Genomic DNA, 12,827 nt, shown 5'->3' with positions numbered 1-12,827 from the left:
GAAGCTGTTCCTTGAAAGCTTTATTAATCAGCAGCTTTCACAAGCAATACCTAAGCGAGAAGCTCTCCTTCAAACCTAAGCAATGGTGTGAAGCCATGAAACTACACATCAAATATCATTAGGTTTGATAGAATAGTGGTTGAACATTCTGGTGGACGTAATTTTTTTAATCACGAGTAATTGACCTCCATGGCACTGAAAATTAACCTTTTTGCAGGATTATGGTCACCTTCATCTATATTGTAATTATCTAAAACATATTTTACTTTTTTATTTCTTTCTCTTCTCTCTCTTAATTCAATCTTTCTTTCTTAATTTTGCATTCTGTTAAAGATTTGACATTTAACAAGATATTCCTTCCAATACCCTCTGGTTCAGAAAGTAGGGTTCATTGCACGATTTTAATTTAATTGATTAAGGTGATAAACAGTTGGTTGCCTCATTTGCACATTACCCATACCTCAAGCACCAGAATAAATTCTTCATCCATATCAATTGGCCAAAGACAACACAGTAGTAGGAATGATATCAAATAACATTGAGATAGAATCCAGAAAAGAGATGGAAAGTCTGGTGACATGGTGCCAAAATAATAATGTCACTTTCAACATCAGTAAGATGAAGGAGAGAAACACGATAGGCTCCAGTCACTGTGATTGTAGTTAAAAACACCAAAATGATGGAGGGACTCAGCTGGTTTATTCAGCATCTATAGGTTCTTTTGAAAAATATGTATGGCCAACGTTTTGGGCCTGAGCCCTCCTTCAAGGAAAAATTAGAACAGACAGAAGTAGGTGTTACAAACAAGCAAACAAACTTTATTAGTATTAACAAAGGAACACCAATGGAAAAATCACTAGAACATGGTAAATTCAAAATAATAGTTTTTATTAAACTATTACCAACATACCATTTCCTAATTATCTCTAGACTTAACTCTAAATGTTACCCCACTATGCACAAATATAAACTATTTTAGTTTAAACTTAAGTCTGAAAAGTTGATTTTAAAGTCCAGTTTCAAACTCCTTGTTGAACTTCAGGATTTTTTTTAAAATTGTGGTTCAGAAGTCCTTATAAAACACTTTTAAAAATTATTATCTTCAGATCTCTTTAAACTCACAAGACTCTTGATGAGCTGTCTTTCAGAGATATTCTTCATGGTTTTCACAAATTTCACAAATCACTCTCTGGCTTCAGTATATAGTTATCTGGCATCATGTGACATGACATCACCACGGTTTTAGTTTCATTTCTGCAAAACTTCCTGACTTTCTTCAAAACCACCCCATCTCCATAACAACCTCTGACCTCATCTCTGTTGAAGAGGCTTAAGTGGTTTTGTTCTGGAAAGTCTACACAGGCCATGCCAAATGATACTTGAGGTTTGGTACAGCTGCCAACATAATGCTAATTTTACATAAAAAAATGCTTTTCAGAACCACACCCATACTCGAGTTTCAATTACGAGCACTTCTTCAGTTTTATGGCTTTTTTCCCCGAGACATGTTGACTCCAACTGAACTTTCTCTTATTGCAATGGTATTTCTGCAAATGTGCTGTGACCCTGTGTGACCCTGTATCCAGCACACAATTTCCTCACTAGAAATATTTTTAGCTCCTTAACTTACTTAACTAAGAAATACATATATTATAACTAATTATTTTAACTTTAAAGATTAACACAAATCCGTTACTCAAGATATATCAGAAAGTCTCAGAATTCAAACAATGAGGGAAGAATCCAAACCAACAAAAGATGTAATTGGATGTGATAAGAGTCTAGGTGGAATTTATCATGGCTGTGCAAAATGAGACGGAAAGGAGAGATGATGTGGGGGAGGGAAAGCAAGGGGTGGGGGTGGGTGGGGGGGAATTTTAACAAAAGCCAGAGAAGTCAATATTAATACCATTCAGTTGGAGGATGCCCAGTCAGAAAATGAGGTGTTGTTCCTCCAATTTATGGGTGGTCTTAATCAGGTAGTACATGAGACCATGGACAGACATGTCAGCAAGGGAGTGGGATGGAGAATTTTAATGGATGTCCACTGGGAGATCCATGTTATTGCAATGGACACAGCTGAAGAGTTCAACAAAGTGATCTCCCAGCCTGCTTCTAGCCTATCCTTTTTTTTTCATAACTGTATTTATTCGTTCAACAAAGTTATTACATACAGTAAAAAAAAGTACATATTATGAATGATAAAAGAAATTATATAAAAAAAGAAGAAAAAAAAGAGAGAACCCTCTCTCAGCCAGCTCTCTTTAGGAGAGCCAAAGAAAGAAGAAAAAAATTCAAAAAAACTGAAATATATTTACTAAAATCTAATCAAGGTAAATATAAATGTAAATATAAAGACCACTTATTAAGAAAAAAAGAATAATTATCATGTAAAACATACATGATTTTTTCCATTACCAAACAAGTTTTCATCTCATTCTTCTTTGGCTTGGCTTCGCGGACGAAGATTTATGGAGGGGGTAAAAGTCCACGTCAGCTGCAGGCTCGTTTGTGGCTGACAAGCCCGATGCGGGACAGGCAGACACGGTTGCAGCGGCTGCAGGGGAAAATTGGTTGGTTGGGGTTGGGTGTTGGGTTTTTCCTCCTTTGCCTTTTGTTAGTGAGGTGGGCTCTGCGGTAATCTCATTATGCCATCTATTAATATCAATATCATTAGCATTTTTCTATGTACTTGCTATACATTTCTTTTGCAACAGATAAAGCTAAATGTACAAAAGCAATCTGAAATTTGTCTAATCCCAAATCTTTCAAAGGATTCAACTCACCCAACAAAAATATTGTCGGATCCAGAGGTATTTTGATCTTATACAAATGTTCCAAAAACAATTGAATTGCTTTCCAAAAAGATTGTATATGTACACATAACCAAACAGAATGAAAAAAAGTTCCAACCGAATTACCACATCTAAAAGAAGAATCTGATTCACTAAAACAATTTTTTTTTTAACTTTTCAGGTGTTAAATACAATTGATGTAAACACTATCATGACAAATATCTAACCAATCATCCTCAGAAAAAGTAAGATTAATATCCTTTTCCCATTTAATCTTAGATCTATTCTATCCCTTTTTTTTCCATACTTTCCTGTAATATTTGGTACATCAATGAAATGTATCCCTTTTTTGGTGCAGTCACAAGAAAAGATTCAAATTTAGTTAATTTAGGTAGAATCATATCTCTATCAAATTTTTGTTTTACTAGGGATCAAAGTTGATAATAAATGAATAAAGAATTCTCATTAATACCAAAATCTTCCCTCATTTGATTAAAGGATAAAAATCTACCTTCTTTAAAACAATCTCCCAAGTTTTTATACCTTTAGATTTCCAATGCAATAAACATTGATTATACATTGAAATAGGAATAAGTTGGTTATGATATAACAGTGTTAAAGTCAATAATTTACCCTTAGAACCTATTGTACTATTTTTCTTCATCCATAACTTCATTAAATGTTTTAGTATAGGCACATTATATTGTTGTAATAAATTTAAATTCCACCAAAACAAAAATTGATGTATTTCAAATTCAGAAATATTCGCCATCTCAATTTTAGCCCAACTTGGGGGCCATTCCAAATCCATTAATGAACTAATTAAATTTATATTGAGCTGCCTCATAATAATTTTGAAAATGTGGTAAGTGTAATTCCCCCTAATGCATACTTCCAGGTTAGCTTATTCAAAGCTACTCTCAGAAATTTATTCTTCCATAAAAATTCCCTAACCATTTTACTTAAATCTCGAAAAAAAATTCTTATTAAGTAAACATGGAATTGACTGAAACAAATATTGTATACGTGGAAAGATATTCATTTTGATTGTATTTATTCTTCCAATTAAATTTATAGGAAGATCCTTCCACTTAATCAAATCAGCTTTAATCTTTTTCATTAACAGTACATAATTTAATTTATATAAAGATTGATCATCAACATCCATATTTATACCCAAATATTTAATTCGATCAGTCCACTTCAAATTAATAATATTCTTATAAACTGAATAATCTCCTTCACCTAGCGGTAAAATTTCACTTTTTTCACAGTTAACTTTATATCCAGACAAAGATTCTTATTGTGTTAAACATTCCTTCAAGTGTAAAAGTGACTGAGCAGGGTTTATTAAATACACCAGTACATCGTCAGCAAATAGATTAATTTTATACTCCTCGTTTAAAACTCTCATACCTTGTATCTGTGTATTTTGTCGTATCAACTGTGCTAAAGGTTCAATTACTAACGCAAACAAAGCTGGAGACAAAGGACAACCTTGTTGAGTTGAACAAGTTCATTTAAAAGGTTATGAGATCTGACCATTTGTCAATACCCTGGCTATTGGTTTATTGTATAAAGCTTTAATCCAACCAATAAAAGAGGGACCAAACTTAAGTTTCTCAAAGACTTTAAATAAAAAGTTCCACTCAACTCTATCAAAAGCCTTTTCTGCATCAAGAGATATCACCATTGGATGGTCAGGGCACTGTCGATATTTATTAATCAAACTAATCACTCGAAGAATATTATCTGAATTATACCTTTATGAAACCTGTTTGATCAACATGTATCAACTTAGGTAAACATTTAGCCAATCGATTCGTGAATGCTTTAGCTATTATTTTATAGTCTACATTCAACAAAGAAATTGGTCTATCTGAAGACACATTTAACGGATCTCTATCCTTCTTAGGAATTACAGTAATTAAGGCACTAGAGCATGATTCAGGTTGATCATAATGTTCATTAATCTGTCGTAACACATATCCAAACACTGTAGATAAATCATCATAAAATACCTTATAAAATTCAACCGAAAACCCGTCATCACCAGGTGATTTTTCCATTCGGCATTTCCAACATAGCCGATTTAATTTCTAAAACAGTAAAAGGAGCCTCCAGGTCCAATGTGTCTTCTTCTCCTAGCAACACCAATAAAAAGGAGTCAATCGATCTGCTCTCCTGTTTTTCCTCAGAAGTATATAATTTCTTATAAACTGAATGAAACTCATCATTAATCTCACGAGGTTTATAAGTAACAGTCGAATTTCGTCTGACTGCATTAATAACCCTTGATACCTGTTCTTTCTTTAACTGCCATGCAAGTACTTTATGTGCTTTCTCACCCCATTATTTACACATTTGTTGTGGTGGGATTCAAACTCGTGTCCAAGCCCATGGATATTAGTCCAGTAACAAGCATTTAGTACTGTAGAAATTCAATTTTCTACTAGAACTTTTCTTTCTGATCCTCAACCAATGCTGCATCCCCTTTACTCGGCCGCGGCAGGAGGAAATGCACGCAGGCCGATTCCAGGGCACACCACTCCATAACTGGGAACAGCAGTCGTAGATCTCCAGAAATTGTTCGACCTAAAAGGGGAGGCAGGCCTCTTCAGCCCGGTTACGCAACCTGCATAGGAGAAGGTCACTCCGATATAAAACCTATGACCCAAGGACCTTGCTGCCACATCCCAGCTTGCTTGGCCACGGCACACAAAGCATGGGTGTAAAGGGTGGGGCCAGTACTGCGCACACTGCACTTCACCTAAAAGCTCCTTTGCACAGGCCTGAGGACAGGTCCACGTCCTCCCCCTCAAAAGATGCACACAAACTCAAGCTAGCATGTTGGAACATCAGAACCATGCTAGACAAGGTTGACAGCCACCGACCTGAACGTCGGTCTGCCCTCATCGCATATGAACTCCTCAGACTCGACATCGACATAGCCGCTCTCAGCGAAGTCCGCCTTGCAGATGTAGGCAGAACACGGTGCGGGCTTCACACTCTACTGGTCTGGCAAGCCTCAGGCTGAACGACGCCTATCTGGTGTTGGCTTCATGGTCAAGAACTCCATTGCCTCCAAACTCGAAAACCTCCCGACAGGCCACTCTGACCGGATCATGTCCATGCGACTCCCCCTTCAAAACAAGCGACGTACCACTTTCATAAGTTTCTATGCTCCAACCCTCCAGGCGGAACCAGCAGAAAATGACAAGTTCTACACTGATCTGCGCAACCTCATCCAACGCACCCCTACAGCTGACAAGGTTGTCATCCTTGGCGACTTCAACGCTCGCGTCGGCAAAGACTCAGAAACATGGCCAGGAATCCTTGGCAAGCATGGTGTCGGCAAGTGCAATGACAACAGGCGCCTCCTGTTGGAACTCTGTGCAGAACAGCGGCTTGTCATTACTAACACCCTTTTCCATCAGAGAGACAGCCTGAAGACTACCTGGATGCATCCCCAATCCAAACACTGGCACCTCCTGGACTACGTTCTGGTGCGAGGAAGAGACAAACGAGATGTGCTCCACACCAGGGTCATGCCCAGCGCGGAATGCCACACTGACCACCGGCTGGTTCGCTGCAAGCTCAACCTTCGCTTCAAGCCAAAGTTCAAGAACAGTGGAGCCCCCAGAAAGAGGTTCAATGTTGGAAACTTGCAGTCAGACGTAGAGAGAGGAAACTTCCAGGCAAACCTCCAAGCAAAGCTCGAGGATGCAAACTGCCTCACGGAAAAGTCTCCTGAAACCCTCTGGGATCAGCTGAAAATGGCCATACTGCAATCCACTGAAGAGGTACTGGGCTTCTCTTCCAGGAAAAACAAGGACTGGTTTGACAAAAACAACCAGGAAATCCAGGAGATGCTGGCAAAGAAGCGATCTGCACACCAGGCTCACCTTGCAAAGCATTCCTGGCCAGAGAAAAAACGAGCCTTCTGTCTCACATGCAGCCATCTTCAGCGCAAACTCCGGGAGATCCAAAATGAGTGGTGGACTAGCCTCGCCAAACGAACCCAGCTTAGCGCTGACATTGGCGACTTCAGGGGTTTTTATGAGACACTAAAGGCGGTGTATGGCCCCTCACCCCATCCAAAGTCCTCTGCGCAGCTTAGATGGCGAAGTCCTCCTCAGCGACAAGATCTCCATCCTCAATCGATGGTCAGAACACTTCCAATCCCTTTTCAGTGCCAACCACTCAGTCCAAGAATCCGCCCTGCTCCAGCTCCCTCAACTACCCTTGAGGCTAGAGCTGGATGAGGTCCTTACCCGGGAAGAGACATATCAGGTAATTGAACAACTGAAAAGTGGCAAAGCAGCAGGTATGGATGGAATCCCCCCCAGAGGTCTGGAAGGCTAGTGGCAAAGCTCTGCATACCAAACTGCATGAATTTTTCATGCTCTGCTGGGACCAAGGAAAGCTGCCTCAGGACCTTCGTGATGCCATCATCATCACCCTGTACAAAAACAAAGGCGAGAAATCAGACTGCTCAAACTACAGGGAAATCACGCTGCTCTCCATTGCAGGCAAAATCTTCGCTAGGATTCTCCTAAATAGACTAATACCTAGTGTCGCCAAAAATGTCCTCCCAGAATCACAGTGTGGCTTTCGCGCAAACAGAGGAACTACTGACATGGTCTTTGCCCTCAGACAGCTCCAAGAAAACTGCAGAGAACAAAACAAAGGACTCTACATCACCTTTGTTGACATCACCAAAGCCTTTGACACCATGAGCAGGAAAGGGCTTTGGCAAATACTAGAGTGCCTCAGATGCCCCCCCAAGTTCCTCAACATGGTTATCCAACTGCAGGAAAACCAACTACCACTACTCTGACACCTCCCATCCAACCATTGCTGAATCCATTTCACTACCTCCTCATTTATACCTAATGCCTCCACCTTTTTTCCTAATCTCCTGTGGGGAAATTTGTCAAAAGCTTTACTTAAATTTTAATAGACAACATCCACAGCTTTCCCTTCATCAACCTTTTTTGTAACCCCCTCGAAAAACTCAATCAGGTTTGTCAAGCATGATCTACCCCTGACAAAACCATGCTGATTACTCCCTAGCAATCCCTGTACCTCCAAATATTTGTAAATACCATCCCTCAGAACACTTTCCATCAACTTGCCCACCACAGACGTCAGACTTACGGGCCTATAATTCCCAGGTTTACATTTAGACCCTTTCTTAAACAGTGGAACCACATGCGCCACCCTCCAATCCTTTGGCACTACCCCCGTGTCCAGTGACATCCTAAATATCTCTGTTAATGGCCTCACTATCTGTCCATTAGCCTCCCTGAGTGTCCTTGGGAATATTTTGTCCAGTCCCGGAGATTTATCCACCTTTATCTTTTTCAACACAGCCATCACTACCTCCTTGGTTATCCTTATATGCTTCATGACCTCCTGACTATGTTTCTTTACCTCAACTGGTTCAATATTTTTTTCCCTAGTGAATACTGAGGCAAAGAAATCATTCAAAATTTCCCCCATTTCCTCAGACTTCTCACTCAGCCTACCCTCACTATCTACAAGGGGTCCAATTTTATCCCTCACTAATCTTTTACTTTTAATGTACCTATAGAAACCCTTTGGATTTATTTTTACTCTGTCTGCCAAAGCCTCTTCGTGCCTTTTTTTGGCCTTTCTAATTTTTTTCTTAAGATTCCTTCTACACTCCTTGTAGTCCTCCTTCAAATTGTCAGCTCCCTGTTCTTTATATCTCTTGTACACCTCCCTTTTTCTCGTAACCAAATTTCCAATATTCTTTGAAAACCAAGCCTCCCTATGACTTCCAGCCTTTCCTTTGATCCTCACTGGGACATAACTACCCTGTACCCTCAAAATTTATTTTTTGAATATCCTCCATTTTTCATTTACACCCTCACCTGAAAATATCCTGTGTCACTCAATACTCCCCAAATCCCTTCTTATTCCTTAAAAATTTGCTCTTCTCCAATCCAGAACCTCAACTTTAGGCCCCTCCTTGCTCTTCCCTTAAATTACCTTAAAACTAACAGAATTATGATCACTAGACCCAATTGGATCTCCAACATTAATGTCTGATACCTGACCTAGCTCATTCCCTAACAGGAGATCCAGTATTACACTGTCCCGAGTCGGTTCTTCTACTAATTGATTCAGAAAACAATCTTGAGCACATTTAACGAACTCTAGCCCATCCAGCCCTCTAACTGTATGGGTATCCCAATCAATGTGAGGGAAGTTAAAATCTCCCATGATCACTACCTTATGATTCTCACACATATACATTATCTCTCTACACATTTGTTCCTCTAGTTTTCTTGACCCATTTGGTGGTCTGTAATACACCCCTATTAGCACCCTCATGCCTCCTTCACCCCTCAATTCCACCCAAACAGCCTCACTGGACGATCCTTCCAGACCATCTTGCCACCTCATGGCAGTAATGTCCTCCTTAACAAGCAGAGCAACTCCTCCCCCTTTTTTACCCCCTGATCTATCACATCTAAAACAAATGTATCCAGAGCAAAAGACAGGACAGCATAGATCTGAGAGCAAAGTTATGGCTCATTAAGTTTTGTTGCCAATGTATCTTAGAGTTTGTAGCTGGAATGGTGTGTCCTGAATTCCAAATTGACAGCACTAATTGCAAGTTCAAAATGTTGCTTGCCATATCTCATTATAACATGTCTGATGTTCATACCAATGCATACAATTAATAGGGATATATCTACTCCCCAAGTTTTATGGATCCTAATTGTGTCAACATCTATCATTTAGGATTTTGTTACCTTTAACTATGGCTCAGCAAATAAGACTTGCTTCTCTTAATTGGATTCAGATGAAGGCTCTGTTCACAGCCAGATGATTTCTAGATTAATAACCCTTCCTTGAATGCATGCACAACATATTTTACCTTACAGATTGAAAACTTTCAGTTACTCTGAAGTATAACGGCGTTAGAACAAATTGGAAAAGAAATCGGGTCATATATGGAGAGTGAACGGAGTTGACCATTATAATTAATGGCCTTTTAAAGGGTATAGCAAATGGCTCTTGTTAGTTTCACAGGAAAAAATTAGCCAGTTGTTAAAATGAAGGCTAATTTACTTTCAGCTGTAAGGAAGTTCTGATTGTAATTATTTCCGCTTACAGTTATGCTTCTCTTTGCTCATGTCACACATATTCAATCAGTAAGTATAATTTCACATGCAGTGTAAAGTGTATTAATTATGATAGTGTAGCGGCCGTGTTGTGGGCCGAGTGAGTGCGCAGCACGGTGTCATGAACCGTCACCAGCATGGTTTTGCGTGCTGGAGAATAAACAAACAGGTGAATACTCCCCTAACACAGCAGTACTACATGCTGGAGAACGGCGCGTTGTCCTGCTGAGTATCCTGCTGGAAGGCGCAGGACACTCACAAGGATCAATTTAATCCTGCCAGTCCCATGGATTGAAAGCATTCCAATAGCAATGTCCCGCCTCGTCCCGTGGAGCTTGGGATATGCGGGGCATTAAAGGACATTGTAAAACCTGAATAAAGTCAGTCATACATTTACTTGGATGACATCCTCATAGCCAGTCAAACTGAGCAAGATCACCACCTTCATTTGCGCTTCCTTTTCTAATGGCTAGAGGAATTCAGTCTTACTATCAACCCTGGTAAATGTCAATTTGGCAGATCCACCATTGACTTCCTAGGACACAAGATCACAGCCGACGGTACATTTCCCTTATCCAGCAAGGTAGTCACAGTCCGTGCTTTTTCCAAACCTACCACGGTTAAGGGACTGCAGAAAATTTTGGGCATGATAAACTTTTATCACCAGTTTATTCCCGCAGCTGATGACATTCTTTGACCACTGTTTCAGATCGTCTCCACGAAGCACAGGGACATTACCTGAACATCAGAGGCAGAGGTTGTGTTTACGACTGCCAAAGAAGCATTGGTCAAAGCAGCAATGCTCTCCCATCCCAACCCTGAGGCTACCTTGGCGCTTTGCACTGATGCCTCGAGTACAGCCGTGGGTGCAGTTCTTGAGCAGTGCGTCAATGGCCATAATCAACCCCTCGCTTTCTTCAGCCAACATTTAAGGCCAGCGGAAGTGAAATATAGTACATTTGATTGGGAGCTGTTGGCATTGTATCTAGCCATACGGCACTTCCGATGTATTATGGAAGATCGGCATTTCACTGAGTTTGCAGATCAAAAGCCACTCATTTTTGCCTTCAGCAAAATAACAGATCCATGGTGGTCATTTATCAAACGTTTCAGAATTCATGACGGACATGCGCCGTGTTTCAGGAAAAGACAATCTCATCGCAGATATGCTGTCCAGACCGACTGTATATCATATTCAGGGTGGAATCAATATTTCTGAATTGGCCAGTGCACAGGTCATAGACCATGATGTCCAGGCATACAGTATGGCCATTACTAACCTGGACATACAACAGGTGGCACCACAACAGAGCGGCCCAACCCATCTTTGTGATGTGTCTTTGGGCTACCCTAGACCATTGATTCCGGCATCATGGAGGTGATGCCTTTTTGGCCAGATACACGGCTTGTCTCATCCGTCCATCAGAACATCAGTCAAGCTCATGTCAAATAAATATATATGGCATGGACTAAAAAACGTTCACTCAATGGGCACGTACATGAACCTACATCCAGACTGCCAAAATTCAGCAGCACTCCAAGGCACCTCTTCAGCCTTTTACAGCAGTACACAGGAAGTTTGAACACATGCATGTGGACATGGTTGGACCATTGCCAGTATCCCAAAACATGAGATGCTTTCTAACAGTGGTGGACCGTTTCACCCGCTGGCCAGAGGCCATCCCGTTGCCATCCAGTGATACTGAAACATGTGCTAGGGCATTCATTGTCAATTGGATCACTAGATTTGGTGTCCCCATGCACATAACTTCAGATCATGGAGCACAATTCAGCTCTGCATTATGGTCTGCCTTTGCGCTCATTGTGGCACACATCTGCACCACACCATAGCATACCATCCACAGGTCAATGGCCTTGTGGAACGTTTCCACTGGCAACTAAAGTCTGCACTTAAGGCCTGACTACTGGTCCCAAATGGGTCGATGAGATGCCATGGGTCCTACTGAGAGTGTGCATGGCCCCAAAGGAGGATTTGTCTGCATCATCTGCAGAGATGGTTTATGGTACGGTCCTTACAGTTCCAGGGGACATTAATTTTGCAACCAACTCTGACCTGGACATCCTTCAGCAGCTTCAACGTGGTATCACTAGCAGCAAACCTGTTCCTACCAACTGGCATGGAACCCCTAAACAACATGTACCCCCACCGCTCCTGGATACTGATTTTGTTTTTGTAGGCAGACAGGTCCCAGGAGCCCTATTACAACGACCATATGAGGGCACTTTCTGTGAAATTAAGAAGGACAGGGTTGTGTTTACTTTGGACATTGGGGGGGGGGGGGGGGCACTCACAGCTATTTAGTGTAGATAGATTCAAGCCTGCCCATGTGGATCTCACTTCATCCATTCAATGCCCCCATTCCAGATGACGTGGGCGTCCACCTAAGGCACATGCAACTGGTGTTTTAGTTTCTGGCAATGATTCTGAGGGTAGGTGATGTAGCGGCCATGTAGTGGGCCGAGTGCACACGCAGCACAGTGTTGCGAACCGTCACCGGCATGATTCTGTGGGCCACGGATCTAATAAACAAACAGATGAATACTTACCTAACACAGCGGTGCTGCGTGCTGGAGATTGGCACATTGTCCTGCCGAGTATCCTGCCAGAGGCACAGGCAGGACACTCACAAGGCTCAATTTAAACCTGCCGGTCCCGTGGATCGAAAGCATTCCAAGAGCAATGTCCCGCCTTGTCCCGTGGAGCCCGAGGCATGCGGGGTATAAAAGAACATTGTAAAACCTGAATAAAGTCAGTCTTTTTAAATTTTTTTTTAATTTTTCACACTATGAACCATACTAACCAAAATACACACAAACATTTCCCTCTTGAATACACACAGTGTCATTTTCT

This window comes from Narcine bancroftii, chromosome 1, assembly GCF_036971445.1.
Source record: "Narcine bancroftii isolate sNarBan1 chromosome 1, sNarBan1.hap1, whole genome shotgun sequence".
NCBI classification, from domain to species: Eukaryota; Metazoa; Chordata; class Chondrichthyes; order Torpediniformes; family Narcinidae; genus Narcine; species Narcine bancroftii.
Note: the sequence above shows the minus strand (reverse complement) of the source record.